Below are 16,609 nucleotides of genomic sequence, written 5' to 3'. Positions count from 1 at the left end.
AACTAAAAGGTTCAGGGACTTCTTTTCATAGAACTAAACGGTTCAGGGACGTCGCTTTAAAGAACTAAAAGGTTCGGGGACTTCTCTTTAAAGATCTAAAAGGTTCAGGGACTTCTCTTATGGAACTAAAAGGTTCAGGGACTTCTCTTCATAGAACTAACAGGTTCAGGGACTTCTCTTCATAGAACTAAAAGGTTCAGCCACTTCTCTTCTGGAACTAAAAGGTTCAGGGACTTCTCTTCATCGAACAAAAAGGTTCAGGGATTTCTCTTCATCGAACTAAAAGGTTCAGGGACTTCTCTTCATAGAACTAAAAGGGTCAGGGACTTCTCTTCATAGAACTAAAAGGTTCAGGGACTTCTCTTTAGATATCTAAAAGGTTCAGGGACTTCTCTTCAGGAACTAAAAGGTTCAGGGACTTCTCTTCATAGAACAAAAAGGTTCAGGGACTTCTCTTCAGGAACTAAAAGGTTCAGGGACTTCTCTTGAGGAACTAAAAGGTTCAGGGACATCTCTTCATAGAACTAAAAGGATCAGGGACTTCTCTTTAAAGATCTAAAAGGTTCAGGGACTTCTATTCAGGAAGTAAAAGGTTCAGGGACTTCTCTTCAAAGAACAAAAATGTTCAGGGACTTTTCTTCATAAAACTAAAAGGTTCAGGGACTTCTCTTCTCAGAACTAAAAGGTTCAGGGACTTCTCTTCAAAGAACTTAAAGGTCCAGGGACTTCTCTTCATCGAACAAAAAGGTTCAGGGACTTCTCTTCAGGAACTAAAAGGTTCAAGGACTTCTCTCCATAGAACTAAAAGGTTCAGGGACTTCTCTTTAGAGATCCAAAACGGTCAGGGACTCCTCTTCAGGAACTAAAAGGTTCAGGGATTTCTCTTCATCGAACTAAAAGGTTCAGGGACTTCTCTTCATAGAACTAAAAGGTTCAGGGACTTCTCTTCAGGAACTTAAAGGTCCAGGGACATCTCTTCATAAAACAACAAGGTTCAGGGACTTCTCTTCAGGAACTAAAAGGTTCAAGGACTTCTCTTCATAGAACTAAAAGGTTCAGGGACTTCTCTTCTCAGAACTAAAAGGTTCAGGGACTTCTCTACAAAGAACTAAAAGGTTCAGGGACTTCCCTTCATAGAACTAAAAGGTTCAGGGACTTCTTTTCAGGAACTTAAAGGTCCAGGGACTTCTCTTCATAGAACAAAAAGGTTCAGGGACTTCTCTTCAGGAACTAAAAGGTTCAAGGACTTCTCTCCATAGAACTAAAAGGTTCAGGGACTTCTCTTTAGAGATCCAAAACGGTCAGGGACTCCTCTTCAGGAACTAAAAGGTTCAGGGATTTCTCTTCATCGAACAAAAAGGTTCAGGGACTTCTCTTTAGAGATCCAAAACGGTCAGGGACTCCTCTTCAGGAACTAAAAGGTTCAGGGATTTCTCTTCATCGAACTTAAAGGTCCAGGGACATCTCTTCATAAAACAACAAGGTTCAGGGACTTCTCTTCAGGAACTAAAAGGTTCAGGGACTTCTCTTTAAAGATCCAAAAGGGTCAGAGACTCCTCTTCAGGAACTAAAAGGTTCAGGGACTTCTCTTCATAGAACTAAAAGGTTCAGGGACGTCTCTTAAGGAACTAAAAGGTTCAGGGACTTCTCTTCATAGAACTAAATGGTTCAGGGAAGTCGCTTTAAAGAACTAAAAGGTTCGGGGACTTCTCTTCAAAGATCTAAAAGGTTCAGGGACTTCTCTTAGGGAACTAAAAGGTTCAAGGACTTTCTTTCAGGAACTAAAAGGTTCAGGGACTTCGCTTCATACAACTAAAACATTCAGGGACTTCTCTTTTAAGATCTAAATGGTTCAGGGACTTCTCTTCATCAAACTAAAAGGTTCAGGGATTTCTCTTCATAGAACTAAAAGGTTCAGGGACTTCTCTTCAGGAACTTAAAGGTCCAGGGACTTCTCTTCATAAAACAAAAAGGTTCAGGGACTTCTCTTCAGGAACTAAAAGGTTCAAGGACTTCTCTTCATAGAACTAAAAGGTTCAGGGACTTCTCTTTAAAGATCCAAAAGGGTCAGGGACTATTCTTCAGGAACTAAAAGGTTCAGGGACTTCTCTTCATAGAAATAAAAAGTTCAGGAACTTCTCTTCATAGAACTAAAAGGTTCAGGGACTTCTCTTCAGAGAACTAAAAGGTTCAGGGACTTCTCTTCAGGAACAAAAAGGTTCAAGGACTTCTCTCCATAGAACTAAAAGGTTCAGGGACTTCTCTTTAGAGATCCAAAACGGTCAGGGACTCCTCTTCAGGAACTAAAAGGTTCAGGGATTTCTCTTCATCGAACTAAAAGGTTCAGGGACTTCTCTTCATAGAACTAAAAGGTTCAGGGACTTCTCTTCAGGAACTAAAAGGTTCAAGGACTTCTCTTCATAGAAATAAAAAGTTCAGGGACTTCTCTTCAGGAACTAAAAGGTTCAGGGACTTCTCTTGAGGAACTAAAAGCTTCAGGGACATCTCTTCATAGAACTAAAAGGATCAGGGACTTCTCTTTAAAGATCTAAAAGGTTCAGGGACTTCTATTCAGGAACTAAAAGGTTCAGGGACTTCTTTTCAAAGAAATAAAAAGTTCAGGGACTTCTCTTCATAGAACTAAATGGTTCAGGGACTTCTCTTCAAAGAACAAAAATGTTCAGGGACTTTTCTTCATAGAACTAAAAGGTTCAGGGACTTCTCTTCTCAGAACTAAAAGGTTCAAGGACTTCTCTTCATAGAACTAAAAGGTTCAGGGACTTTTCTTCTCAGAACTAAAAGGTTCAGGGACTTCTCTTCAAAGAACTAAAAGGTTCAGGGACTTCTCTTCATAGAACTAAAAGGTTCAGGGACTTCTTTTCAGGAACTTAAAGGTCCAGGGACTTCTCTTCATAGAACAAAAAGGTTCAGGGACTTCTCTTCAGGAACTAAAAGGTTCAAGGACTTCTCTCCATAGAACTAAAAGGTTCAGGGACTTCTCTTTAGAGATCCAAAACGGTCAGGGACTCCTCTTCAGGAACTAAAAGGTTCAGGGATTTCTCTTCATCGAACTAAAAGGTTCAGGGACTTCTCTTCATAGAACTAAAAGGTTCAGGGACTTCTCTTCAGGAACTTAAAGGTCCATGGACATCTCTTCATAAAACAACAAGGTTCAGGGACTTCTCTTCAGGAACTAAAAGGTTCAAGGACTTCTCTTCATAGAACTAAAAGGTTCAGGGACTTCTCTTTAAAGATCCAAAAGGGTCAGAGACTCCTCTTCAGGAACTAAAAGGTTCAGGGACTTCTCTTCATAGAAATAAAAAGTTCAGGGACTTCTCTTCAGGAACTAAAAGGTTCAGGAACTTCTCTTCATAGAACAAAAAGGTTCAGGGACTTCTCTTCAGGAACTAAAAGGTTCAGGGACTTCTCTTGAGGAACTAAAAGGTTCAGGGACATCTCTTCATAGAACTAAAAGGATCAGGGACTTCTCTTTAAAGATCTAAAAGGTTCAGGGACTTCTATTCAGGAACTAAAAGGTTCAGGGACTTCTTTTCAAAGAAATAAAAAGTTCAGGGACTTCTCTTCATAGAACTAAAAGGTTCAGGGACTTCTCTTCAAAGAACAAAAATGTTCAGGGACTTTTCTTCATAGAACTAAAAGGTTCAGGGACTTCTCTTCTCAGAACTAAAAGGTTCAGGGACTTCTCTTCAAAGAACTAAAAGGTTCAGGGACTTCTCTTCATAGAACTAAAAGGTTCAGGGACTTCTTTTCAGGAACTTAAAGGTCCAGGGACTTCTCTTCATAGAACAAAAAGGTTCAGGGACTTCTCTTCAGGAACTAAAAGGTTCAAGGACTTCTCTCCATAGAACTAAAAGGTTCAGGGACTTCTCTTTAGAGATCCAAAACGGTCAGGGACTCCTCTTCAGGAACTAAAAGGTTCACGGATTTCTCTTCATCGAACTAAAAGGTTCAGGGACTTCTCTTCAGGAACTAAAAGGTTCAGGGACTTCTCTTCAAAGAACTAAAAGGTTCAGGGACTTCTCTTCATAGAACTAAAAGGTTCAGTGACTTCTTTTCAGGAACTTAAAGGTCCAGGGACTTCTCTTCATAGAACAAAAAGGTTCAGGGACTTCTCTTCAGGAACTAAAAGGTTCAAGGACTTCTCTCCATAGAACTAAAAGGTTCAGGGACTTCTCTTTAGAGATCCAAAACGGTCAGGGACTCCTCTTCAGGAACTAAAAGGTTCAGGGATTTCTCTTCATCGAACTAAAAGGTTCAGGGACTTCTCTTCATAAAACAACAAGATTCAGGGACTTCTCTTCAGGAACTAAAAGGTTCAAGGACTTCTCTTCATAGAACTAAAAGGTTCAGGGACTTCTCTTTAAAGATCCAAAAGGGTCAGAGACTCCTCTTCAGGAACTAAAAGGTTCAGGGACTTCTCTTCATAGAAATAAAAAGTTCAGGGACTTCTCTTCATAGAACTAAAAGGTTCAGGGACTTCTCTTCAGGAACTAAAAGGGTCAGGGACTTCTCTTCATAGAACTAAAAGGTTCAGGGACTTCTCTTCAGAGAACTAAAAGGTTCAGGGACTTCTCTTCAGGAACAAAAAGGTTCAGGGACTTCGCTTCATAGAAATAAAAGGTTCAGGGACTTCTCTTCAGGAACTAAAAGGTTAAGGTACTTCGCTTCATAGAAATAAAAGGTTCAGGGATTTCTCTTCAGGAACTAAAAGGTTCAAGGACTGCTCTTCATAGAACTAAAAGGTTCAGGGACGTCTCTTAAGGAACTTAAAGGTTCAGTGACTTCTCTTCATAGAACTAAACGGTTCAGGGACGTCGCTTTAAAGAACTGAAAGGTTCGGGGACTTCTCTTTAAAGATCTAAAAGGTTCATGGACTTCTCTTATGGAACTAAAAGGTTCAGGGACTTTTTTTCAGGAACTAAAAGGGTCAGGGACTTCTCTTCATAGAACTAACAGGTTCAGGGACTTCTCTTCATAGAACTAAAAGGTTCAGCCACTTCTCTTCTGGAACTAAAAGGTTCAGGGACTTCTCTTCATCGAACAAAAAGGTTCAGGGATTTCTCTTCATCGAACTAAAAGGATCAGGGACTTCTCTTCATAGAACTAAAAGGGTCAGGGACTTCTCTTCATAGAACTAAAAGGTTCAGGGACTTCTCTTTAGATATCTAAAAGGTTCAGGGACTTCTCTTCAGGAACTAAAAGGTTCAGGGACTTCTCTTGAGGAACTAAAAGGTTCAGGGACATCTCTTCATAGAACTAAAAGGATCAGGGACTTCTCTTTAAAGATCTAAAAAGTTCAGGGACTTCTCTTCATAGAACTAAAAGGTTCAGGGACTTCTCTTCAAAGAACAAAAATGTTCAGGGACTTTTCTTCATAGAACTAAAAGGTTCAGGGACTTCTCTTCTCAGAACTAAAAGGTTCAGGGACTTCTCTTCAAAGAACTAAAAGGTTCAGGGACTTCTCTTCAGGAACTTAAAGGTCCAGGGACTTCTCTTCATAAAACAAAAAGGTTCAGGGACTTCTCTTCAGGAACTAAAAGGTTCAAGGACTTCTCTTCATAGAACTAAAAGGTTCAGGGACTTCTCTTTAAAGATCCAAAAGGGTCAGGGACTACTCTTCAGGAACTAAAAGGTTCAGGGACTTCTCTTCATAGAAATAAAAAGTTCAGGAACTTCTCTTCATAGAACTAAAAGGTTCAGGGACTTCTCTTCAGAGAACTAAAAGGTTCAGGGACTTCTCTTCAGGAACAAAAAGGTTCAAGGACTTCTCTCCATAGAACTAAAAGGTTCAGGGACTTCTCTTTAGAGATCCAAAACGGTCAGGGACTCCTCTTCAGGAACTAAAAGGTTCAGGGATTTCTCTTCATCGAACTAAAAGGTTTTAGGGACTTCTCTTCATAGAACTAAAAGGTTCAGGGACTTCTCTTCAGGAACTGAAAGGTCCAGGGACATCTCTTCATAAAACAACAAGGTTCAGGGACTTCTCTTCAGGAACTAAAAGGTTCAAGGACTTCTCTTCATAGAACTAAAAGGTTCAGGGACTTCTCTTTAAAGATCCAAAAGGGTCAGAGACTCCTCTTCAGGAACTAAAAGGTTCAGGGACTTCTCTTCATAGAAATAAAAAGTTCAGGGACTTCTCTTCAGGAACTAAAAGGTTCAGGGACTTCTCTTCATAGAACAAAAAGGTTCAGGGACTTCTCTTCAGGAACTAAAAGGTTCAGGGACTTCTCTTGAGGAACTAAAAGCTTCAGGGACATCTCTTCATAGAACTAAAAGGATCAGGGACTTCTCTTTAAAGATCTAAAAGGTTCAGGGACTTCTATTCAGGAACTAAAAGGTTCAGGGACTTCTTTTCAAAGAAATAAAAAGTTCAGGGACTTCTCTTCATAGAACTAAAAGGTTCAGGGACTTCTCTTCAAAGAACAAAAATGTTCAGGGACTTTTCTTCATAGAACTAAAAGGTTCAGGGACTTCTCTTCTCAGAACTAAAAGGTTCAAGGACTTCTCTTCATAGAACTAAAAGGTTCAGGGACTTTTCTTCTCAGAACTAAAAGGTTCAGGGACTTCTCTTCAAAGAACTAAAAGGTTCAGGGACTTCTCTTCATAGAACTAAAAGTTTCAGGGACTTCTTTTCAGGAACTTAAAGGTCCAGGGACTTCTCTTCATAGAACAAAAAGGTTCAGGGACTTCTCTTCAGGAACTAAAAGGTTCAGGGACTTCTCTTGAGGAACTAAAAGCTTCAGGGACATCTCTTCATAGAACTAAAAGGATCAGGGACTTCTCTTTAAAGATCTAAAAGGTTCAGGGACTTCTATTCAGGAACTAAAATGTTCAGGGACTTCTTTTCAAAGAAATAAAAAGTTCAGGGACTTCTCTTCATAGAACTAAAAGGTTCAGGGACTTCTCTTCAAAGAACAAAAATGTTCAGGGACTTTTCTTCATAGAACTAAAAGGTTCAGGGACTTCTCTTCTCAGAACTAAAAGGTTCAAGGACTTCTCTTCATCGAACTAAAAGGTTCAGGGACTTCTCTTCTCAGAACTAAAAGGTTCAGGGACTTCTCTTCAAAGAACTAAAAGGTTCAGGGACTTCTCTTCAAAGAACTAAAAGGTTCAGGGATTTCTCTTCATCGAACTAAAAGGTTCAGGGACTTCTCTTCATAAAACAACAAGATTCAGGGACTTCTCTTCAGGAACTAAAAGGTTCAAGGACTTCTCTTCATAGAACTAAAAGGTTCAGGGACTTCTCTTTAAAGATCCAAAAGGGTCAGAGACTCCTCTTCAGGAACTAAAAGGTTCAGGGACTTCTCTTCATAGAAATAAAAAGTTCAGGGACTTCTCTTCATAGAACTAAAAGGTTCAGGGACTTCTCTTCAGGAACTAAAAGGGTCAGGGACTTCTCTTCATAGAACTAAAAGGTTCAGGGACTTCTCTTCAGAGAACTAAAAGGTTCAGGGACTTCTCTTCAGGAACAAAAAGGTTCAGGGACTTCGCTTCATAGAAATAAAAGGTTCAGGGACTTCTCTTCAGGAACTAAAAGGTTAAGGTACTTCGCTTCATAGAAATAAAAGGTTCAGGGATTTCTCTTCAGGAACTAAAAGGTTCAAGGACTGCTCTTCATAGAACTAAAAGGTTCAGGGACGTCTCTTAAGGAACTTAAAGGTTCAGTGACTTCTCTTCATAGAACTAAACGGTTCAGGGACGTCGCTTTAAAGAACTGAAAGGTTCGGGGACTTCTCTTTAAAGATCTAAAAGGTTCATGGACTTCTCTTATGGAACTAAAAGGTTCAGGGACTTTTTTTCAGGAACTAAAAGGGTCAGGGACTTCTCTTCATAGAACTAACAGGTTCAGGGACTTCTCTTCATAGAACTAAAAGGTTCAGCCACTTCTCTTCTGGAACTAAAAGGTTCAGGGACTTCTCTTCATCGAACAAAAAGGTTCAGGGATTTCTCTTCATCGAACTAAAAGGATCAGGGACTTCTCTTCATAGAACTAAAAGGGTCAGGGACTTCTCTTCATAGAACTAAAAGGTTCAGGGACTTCTCTTTAGATATCTAAAAGGTTCAGGGACTTCTCTTCAGGAACTAAAAGGTTCAGGGACTTCTCTTCATAGAACAAAAAGGTTCAGGGACTTCTCTTCAGGAACTAAAAGGTTCAGGGACTTCTCTTGAGGAACTAAAAGGTTCAGGGACATCTCTTCATAGAACTAAAAGGATCAGGGACTTCTCTTTAAAGATCTAAAAAGTTCAGGGACTTCTCTTCATAGAACTAAAAGGTTCAGGGACTTCTCTTCAAAGAAAAAAAATGTTCAGGGACTTTTCTTCATAGAACTAAAAGGTTCAGGGACTTCTCTTCTCAGAACAAAAAGGTTCAGGGACTTCTCTTCAGGAACTAAAAGGTTCAAGGACTTCTCTCCATAGAACTAAAAGGTTCAGGGACTTCTCTTTAGAGATCCAAAACGGTCAGGGACTCCTCTTCAGGAACTAAAAGGTTCAGGGATTTCTCTTCATCGAACTAAAAGATTCAGGGACTTCTCTTCATAGAACTAAAAGGTTCAGGGACTTCTCTTCAGGAACAAAAAGGTTCAGGGACTTCGCTTCATAGAAATAAAAGGTTCAGGGACTTCTCTTCTGGAACTAAAAGGTTCAGGGACTTCTCTTCTCAGAACTAAAAGGTTCAGGGACTTCTCTTCAAAGAACTTAAAGGTCCAGGGACTTCTCTTCATAGAAGAAAAAGGTTCAGGGACTTCTCTTCAGGAACTAAAAGGTTCAAGGACTTCTCTCCATAGAACTAAAAGGTTCAGGGACTTCTCTTTAGAGATCCAAAACGGTCAGGGACTCCTCTTCAGGAACTAAAAGGTTCAGGGATTTCTCTTCATCGAACTAAAAGGTTCAGGGACTTCTCTTCTCAGAACTAAAAGGTTCAGGGACTTCTCTTCAAAGAACTAAAAGGTTCAGGGACTTCTCTTCATAGAACTAAAAGGTTCAGGGACTTCTTTTCAGGAACTTAAAGGTCTAGGGACTTCTCTTCATAGAACAAAAAGGTTCAGGGACTTCTCTTCAGGAACTAAAAGGTTCAAGGACTTCTCTCCATAGAACTAAAAGGTTCAGGGACTTCTCTTTAGAGATCCAAAATGGTCAGGGACTCCTCTTCAGGAACTAAAAGGTTCAGGGATTTCTCTTCATCGAACTAAAAGGTTCAGGGACTTCTCTTCATAGAAATAAAAAGTTCAGGGACTTCTCTTCAGGAACTAAAAGGTTCAGGGACTTCTCTTCATAGAACAAAAAGGTTCAGGGACTTCTCTTCAGGAACTAAAAGGTTCAGGGACTTCTCTTGAGGAACTAAAAGCTTCAGGGACATCTCTTCATAGAACTAAAAGGATCAGGGACTTCTCTTTAAAGATCTAAAAGGTTCAGGGACTTCTATTCAGGAACTAAAAGGTTCAGGGACTTCTCTTCATAGAACTAAAAGGGTCAGGGACTTCTCTTCATAGAACTAAAAGGTTCAGGGACTTCTCTTTAGATATCTAAAAGGTTCAGGGACTTCTCTTCAGGAACTAAAAGGTTCAGGGACTTCTCTTCATAGAACAAAAAGGTTCAGGGACTTCTCTTCAGGAACTAAAAGGTTCAGGGACTTCTCTTGAGGAACTAAAAGGTTCAGGGACATCTCTTCATAGAACTAAAAGGATCAGGGACTTCTCTTTAAAGATCTAAAAAGTTCAGGGACTTCTCTTCATAGAACTAAAAGGTTCAGGGACTTCTCTTCAAAGAAAAAAAATGTTCAGGGACTTTTCTTCATAGAACTAAAAGGTTCAGGGACTTCTCTTCTCAGAACAAAAAGGTTCAGGGACTTCTCTTCAGGAACTAAAAGGTTCAAGGACTTCTCTCCATAGAACTAAAAGGTTCAGGGACTTCTCTTTAGAGATCCAAAACGGTCAGGGACTCCTCTTCAGGAACTAAAAGGTTCAGGGATTTCTCTTCATCGAACTAAAAGGTTCAGGGACTTCTCTTCATAGAACTAAAAGGTTCAGGGACTTCTCTTCAGGAACTTAAAGGTCCAGGGACATCTCTTCATAAAACAACAAGGTTCAGGGACTTCTCTTCAGGAACTAAAAAGTTCAAGGACTTCTCTTCATAGAACTAAAAGGTTCAGGGACTTCTCTTCAAAGAACTAAAAGGTTCAGGGACTTCTCTTCATAGAACTAAAAGGTTCAGGGACTTCTTTTCAGGAACATAAAGGTCCAGGGACTTCTCTTCATAGAACAAAAAGGTTCAGGGACTTCTCTTCAGGAACTAAAAGGTTCAAGGACTTCTCTCCATAGAACTAAAAGGTTCAGGGACTTCTCTTTAGAGATCCAAAACGGTCAGGGACTCCTCTTCAGGAACTAAAAGGTTCAGGGATTTCTCTTCATTGAACTAAAAGGTTCAGGGACTTCTCTTCATAGAACTAAAAGGTCCAGGGACATCTCTTCATAAAACAACAAGGTTCAGGGACTTCTCTTCAGGAACTAAAAGGTTCAAGGACTTCTCTTCATAGAACTAAAAGGTTCAGGGACTTCTCTTTAAAGATCCAAAAGGGTCAGAGACTCCTCTTCAGGAACTAAAAGGTTCGGGGACTTCTCTTCAAAGATCTAAAAGGTTCAGGGACTTCTCTTAGGGAACTAAAAGGTTCAGGGACTTCTCTTCAGGAACAAAAAGGTTCAGGGACTTCTCTTGAGGAACTAAAAGGTTAAGGGACATCTCTTCATAGAACTAAAAGGATCAGGGACTTCTCTTTAAAGATCTAAAAAGTTCAGGGACTTCTCTTCATAGAACTAAAAGGTTCAGGGACTTCTCTTCAGGAACAAAAAGGTTCAGGGACTTCGCTTCATAGAAATAAAAGGTTCAGGGACTTCTCTTCAGGAACTAAAAGGTTAAGGTACTTCGCTTCATAGAAATAAAAGGTTCAGGGATTTCTCTTCAGGAACTAAAAGGTTCAAGGACTGCTCTTCATAGAACTAAAAGGTTCAGGGACGTCTCTTAAGGAACTTAAAGGTTCAGTGACTTCTCTTTATAGAACTAAACGGTTCAGGGACGTCGCTTTAAAGAACTAAAAGGTTCGGGGACTTCTCTTTAAAGATCTAAAAGGTTCATGGACTTCTCTTATGGAACTAAAAGGTTCAGGGACTTTTTTTCAGGAACTAAAAGGGTCAGGGACTTCTCTTCATAGAACTAAAAGGTTCAGGGACTTCTCTTCAAAGAACAAAAATGTTCAGGGACTTTTCTTCATAGAACTAAAAGGTTCAGGGACTTCTCTTCTCAGAACAAAAAGGTTCAGGGACTTCTCTTCAGGAACTAAAAGGTTCAAGGACTTCTCTCCATAGAACTAAAAGGTTCAGGGACTTCTCTTTAGAGATCCAAAACGGTCAGGGACTCCTCTTCAGGAACTAAAAGGTTCAGGGATTTCTCTTCATCGAACTAAAAGATTCAGGGACTTCTCTTCATAGAACTAAAAGGTTCAGGGACTTCTCTTCAGGAACAAAAAGGTTCAGGGACTTCGCTTCATAGAAATAAAAGGTTCAGGGACTTCTCTTCTGGAACTAAAAGGTTCAGGGACTTCTCTTCTCAGAACTAAAAGGTTCAGGGACTTCTCTTCAAAGAACTTAAAGGTCCAGGGACTTCTCTTCATAGAACAAAAAGGTTCAGGGACTTCTCTTCAGGAACTAAAAGGTTCAAGGACTTTTCTCCATAGAACTAAAAGGTTCAGGGACTTCTCTTTAGAGATCCAAAACGGTCAGGGACTCCTCTTCAGGAACTAAAAGGTTCAGGGATTTCTCTTCATCGAACTAAAAGGTTCAGGGACTTCTCTTCTCAGAACTAAAAGGTTCAGGGACTTCTCTTCAAAGAACTAAAAGGTTCAGGGACTTCTCTTCATAGAACTAAAAGGTTCAGGGACTTCTTTTCAGGAACTTAAAGGTCTAGGGACTTCTCTTCATAGAACAAAAAGGTTCAGGGACTTCTCTTCAGGAACTAAAAGGTTCAAGGACTTCTCTCCATAGAACTAAAAGGTTCAGGGACTTCTCTTTAGAGATCCAAAATGGTCAGGGACTCCTCTTCAGGAACTAAAAGGTTCAGGGATTTCTCTTCATCGAACTAAAAGGTTCAGGGACTTCTCTTCATAGAAATAAAAAGTTCAGGGACTTCTCTTCAGGAACTAAAAGGTTCAGGGACTTCTCTTCATAGAACAAAAAGGTTCAGGGACTTCTCTTCAGGAACTAAAAGGTTCAGGGACTTCTCTTGAGGAACTAAAAGCTTCAGGGACATCTCTTCATAGAACTAAAAGGATCAGGGACTTCTCTTTAAAGATCTAAAAGGTTCAGGGACTTCTATTCAGGAACTAAAAGGTTCAGGGACTTCTCTTCATAGAACTAAAAGGGTCAGGGACTTCTCTTCATAGAACTAAAAGGTTCAGGGACTTCTCTTTAGATATCTAAAAGGTTCAGGGACTTCTCTTCAGGAACTAAAAGGTTCAGGGACTTCTCTTCATAGAACAAAAAGGTTCAGGGACTTCTCTTCAGGAACTAAAAGGTTCAGGGACTTCTCTTGAGGAACTAAAAGGTTCAGGGACATCTCTTCATAGAACTAAAAGGATCAGGGACTTCTCTTTAAAGATCTAAAAAGTTCAGGGACTTCTCTTCATAGAACTAAAAGGTTCAGGGACTTCTCTTCAAAGAAAAAAAATGTTCAGGGACTTTTCTTCATAGAACTAAAAGGTTCAGGGACTTCTCTTCTCAGAACAAAAAGGTTCAGGGACTTCTCTTCAGGAACTAAAAGGTTCAAGGACTTCTCTCCATAGAACTAAAAGGTTCAGGGACTTCTCTTTAGAGATCCAAAACGGTCAGGGACTCCTCTTCAGGAACTAAAAGGTTCAGGGATTTCTCTTCATCGAACTAAAAGGTTCAGGGACTTCTCTTCATAGAACTAAAAGGTTCAGGGACTTCTCTTCAGGAACTTAAAGGTCCAGGGACATCTCTTCATAAAACAACAAGGTTCAGGGACTTCTCTTCAGGAACTAAAAAGTTCAAGGACTTCTCTTCATAGAACTAAAAGGTTCAGGGACTTCTCTTCAAAGAACTAAAAGGTTCAGGGACTTCTCTTCATAGAACTAAAAGGTTCAGGGACTTCTTTTCAGGAACATAAAGGTCCAGGGACTTCTCTTCATAGAACAAAAAGGTTCAGGGACTTCTCTTCAGGAACTAAAAGGTTCAAGGACTTCTCTCCATAGAACTAAAAGGTTCAGGGACTTCTCTTTAGAGATCCAAAACGGTCAGGGACTCCTCTTCAGGAACTAAAAGGTTCAGGGATTTCTCTTCATTGAACTAAAAGGTTCAGGGACTTCTCTTCATAGAACTAAAAGGTCCAGGGACATCTCTTCATAAAACAACAAGGTTCAGGGACTTCTCTTCAGGAACTAAAAGGTTCAAGGACTTCTCTTCATAGAACTAAAAGGTTCAGGGACTTCTCTTTAAAGATCCAAAAGGGTCAGAGACTCCTCTTCAGGAACTAAAAGGTTCGGGGACTTCTCTTCAAAGATCTAAAAGGTTCAGGGACTTCTCTTAGGGAACTAAAAGGTTCAGGGACTTCTCTTCAGGAACAAAAAGGTTCAGGGACTTCTCTTGAGGAACTAAAAGGTTAAGGGACATCTCTTCATAGAACTAAAAGGATCAGGGACTTCTCTTTAAAGATCTAAAAAGTTCAGGGACTTCTCTTCATAGAACTAAAAGGTTCAGGGACTTCTCTTCAGGAACAAAAAGGTTCAGGGACTTCGCTTCATAGAAATAAAAGGTTCAGGGACTTCTCTTCAGGAACTAAAAGGTTAAGGTACTTCGCTTCATAGAAATAAAAGGTTCAGGGATTTCTCTTCAGGAACTAAAAGGTTCAAGGACTGCTCTTCATAGAACTAAAAGGTTCAGGGACGTCTCTTAAGGAACTTAAAGGTTCAGTGACTTCTCTTTATAGAACTAAACGGTTCAGGGACGTCGCTTTAAAGAACTAAAAGGTTCGGGGACTTCTCTTTAAAGATCTAAAAGGTTCATGGACTTCTCTTATGGAACTAAAAGGTTCAGGGACTTTTTTTCAGGAACTAAAAGGGTCAGGGACTTCTCTTCATAGAACTAAAAGGTTCAGGGACTTCTCTTCAAAGAACAAAAATGTTCAGGGACTTTTCTTCATAGAACTAAAAGGTTCAGGGACTTCTCTTCTCAGAACAAAAAGGTTCAGGGACTTCTCTTCAGGAACTAAAAGGTTCAAGGACTTCTCTCCATAGAACTAAAAGGTTCAGGGACTTCTCTTTAGAGATCCAAAACGGTCAGGGACTCCTCTTCAGGAACTAAAAGGTTCAGGGATTTCTCTTCATCGAACTAAAAGATTCAGGGACTTCTCTTCATAGAACTAAAAGGTTCAGGGACTTCTCTTCAGGAACAAAAAGGTTCAGGGACTTCGCTTCATAGAAATAAAAGGTTCAGGGACTTCTCTTCTGGAACTAAAAGGTTCAGGGACTTCTCTTCTCAGAACTAAAAGGTTCAGGGACTTCTCTTCAAAGAACTTAAAGGTCCAGGGACTTCTCTTCATAGAACAAAAAGGTTCAGGGACTTCTCTTCAGGAACTAAAAGGTTCAAGGACTTTTCTCCATAGAACTAAAAGGTTCAGGGACTTCTCTTTAGAGATCCAAAACGGTCAGGGACTCCTCTTCAGGAACTAAAAGGTTCAGGGATTTCTCTTCATCGAACTAAAAGGTTCAGGGACTTCTCTTCTCAGAACTAAAAGGTTCAGGGACTTCTCTTCAAAGAACTAAAAGGTTCAGGGACTTCTCTTCATAGAACTAAAAGGTTCAGGGACTTCTTTTCAGGAACTTAAAGGTCTAGGGACTTCTCTTCATAGAACAAAAAGGTTCAGGGACTTCTCTTCAGGAACTAAAAGGTTCAAGGACTTCTCTCCATAGAACTAAAAGGTTCAGGGACTTCTCTTTAGAGATCCAAAATGGTCAGGGACTCCTCTTCAGGAACTAAAAGGTTCAGGGATTTCTCTTCATCGAACTAAAAGGTTCAGGGACTTCTCTTCATAGAAATAAAAAGTTCAGGGACTTCTCTTCAGGAACTAAAAGGTTCAGGGACTTCTCTTCATAGAACAAAAAGGTTCAGGGACTTCTCTTCAGGAACTAAAAGGTTCAGGGACTTCTCTTGAGGAACTAAAAGCTTCAGGGACATCTCTTCATAGAACTAAAAGGATCAGGGACTTCTCTTTAAAGATCTAAAAGGTTCAGGGACTTCTATTCAGGAACTAAAAGGTTCAGGGACTTCTTTTCAAAGAAATAAAAAGTTCAGGGACTTCTCTTCATAGAACTAAAAGGTTCAGGGACTTCTCTTCAAAGAACAAAAATGTTCAGGGACTTTTCTTCATAGAACTAAAAGGTTCAGGGACTTCTCTTCTCAGAACTAAAAGGTTCAAGGACTTCTCTTCATAGAACTAAAAGGTTCAGGGACTTTTCTTCTCAGAACTAAAAGGTTCAGGGACTTCTCTTCAAAGAACTAAAAGGTTCAGGGACTTCTCTTCATAGAACTAAAAGTTTCAGGGACTTCTTTTCAGGAACTTAAAGGTCCAGGGACTTCTCTTCATAGAACAAAAAGGTTCAGGGACTTCTCTTCAGGAACTAAAAGGTTCAGGGACTTCTCTTGAGGAACTAAAAGCTTCAGGGACATCTCTTCATAGAACTAAAAGGATCAGGGACTTCTCTTTAAAGATCTAAAAGGTTCAGGGACTTCTATTCAGGAACTAAAATGTTCAGGGACTTCTTTTCAAAGAAATAAAAAGTTCAGGGACTTCTCTTCATAGAACTAAAAGGTTCAGGGACTTCTCTTCAAAGAACAAAAATGTTCAGGGACTTTTCTTCATAGAACTAAAAGGTTCAGGGACTTCTCTTCTCAGAACTAAAAGGTTCAAGGACTTCTCTTCATCGAACTAAAAGGTTCAGGGACTTCTCTTCTCAGAACTAAAAGGTTCAGGGACTTCTCTTCAAAGAACTAAAAGGTTCAGGGACTTCTCTTCATAGAACTAAAAGGTTCAGTGACTTCTTTTCAGGAACTTAAAGGTCCAGGGACTTCTCTTCATAGAACAAAAAGGTTCAGGGACTTTTCTTCAGGAACTAAAAGGTTCAAGGACTTCTCTCCATAGAACTAAAAGGTTCAGGGACTTCTCTTTAGAGATCCAAAACGGTCAGGGACTCCTCTTCAGGAACTAAAAGGTTCAGGGATTTCTCTTCATCGAACTAAAAGGTTCAGGGACTTCTCTTCATAAAACAACAAGATTCAGGGACTTCTCTTCAGGAACTAAAAGGTTCAAGGACTTCTCTTCATAGAACTAAAAGGTTCAGGGACTTCTCTTTAAAGATCCAAAAGGGTCAGAGACTCCTCTTCAGGAACTAAAAGGTTCAGGGACTTCTCTTCATAGAAATAAAAAGTTCAGGGACTTCTCTTCATAGAACTAAAAGGTTCAGGGACTTCTCTTCAGGAACTAAAAGGGTCAGGGACTTCTCTTCATAGAACTAAAAGGTTCA

This window comes from Symphodus melops, assembly GCF_947650265.1.
Source record: "Symphodus melops genome assembly, chromosome: 10".
NCBI lineage: Eukaryota > Metazoa > Chordata > Actinopteri > Labriformes > Labridae > Symphodus > Symphodus melops.
Note: the sequence above shows the minus strand (reverse complement) of the source record.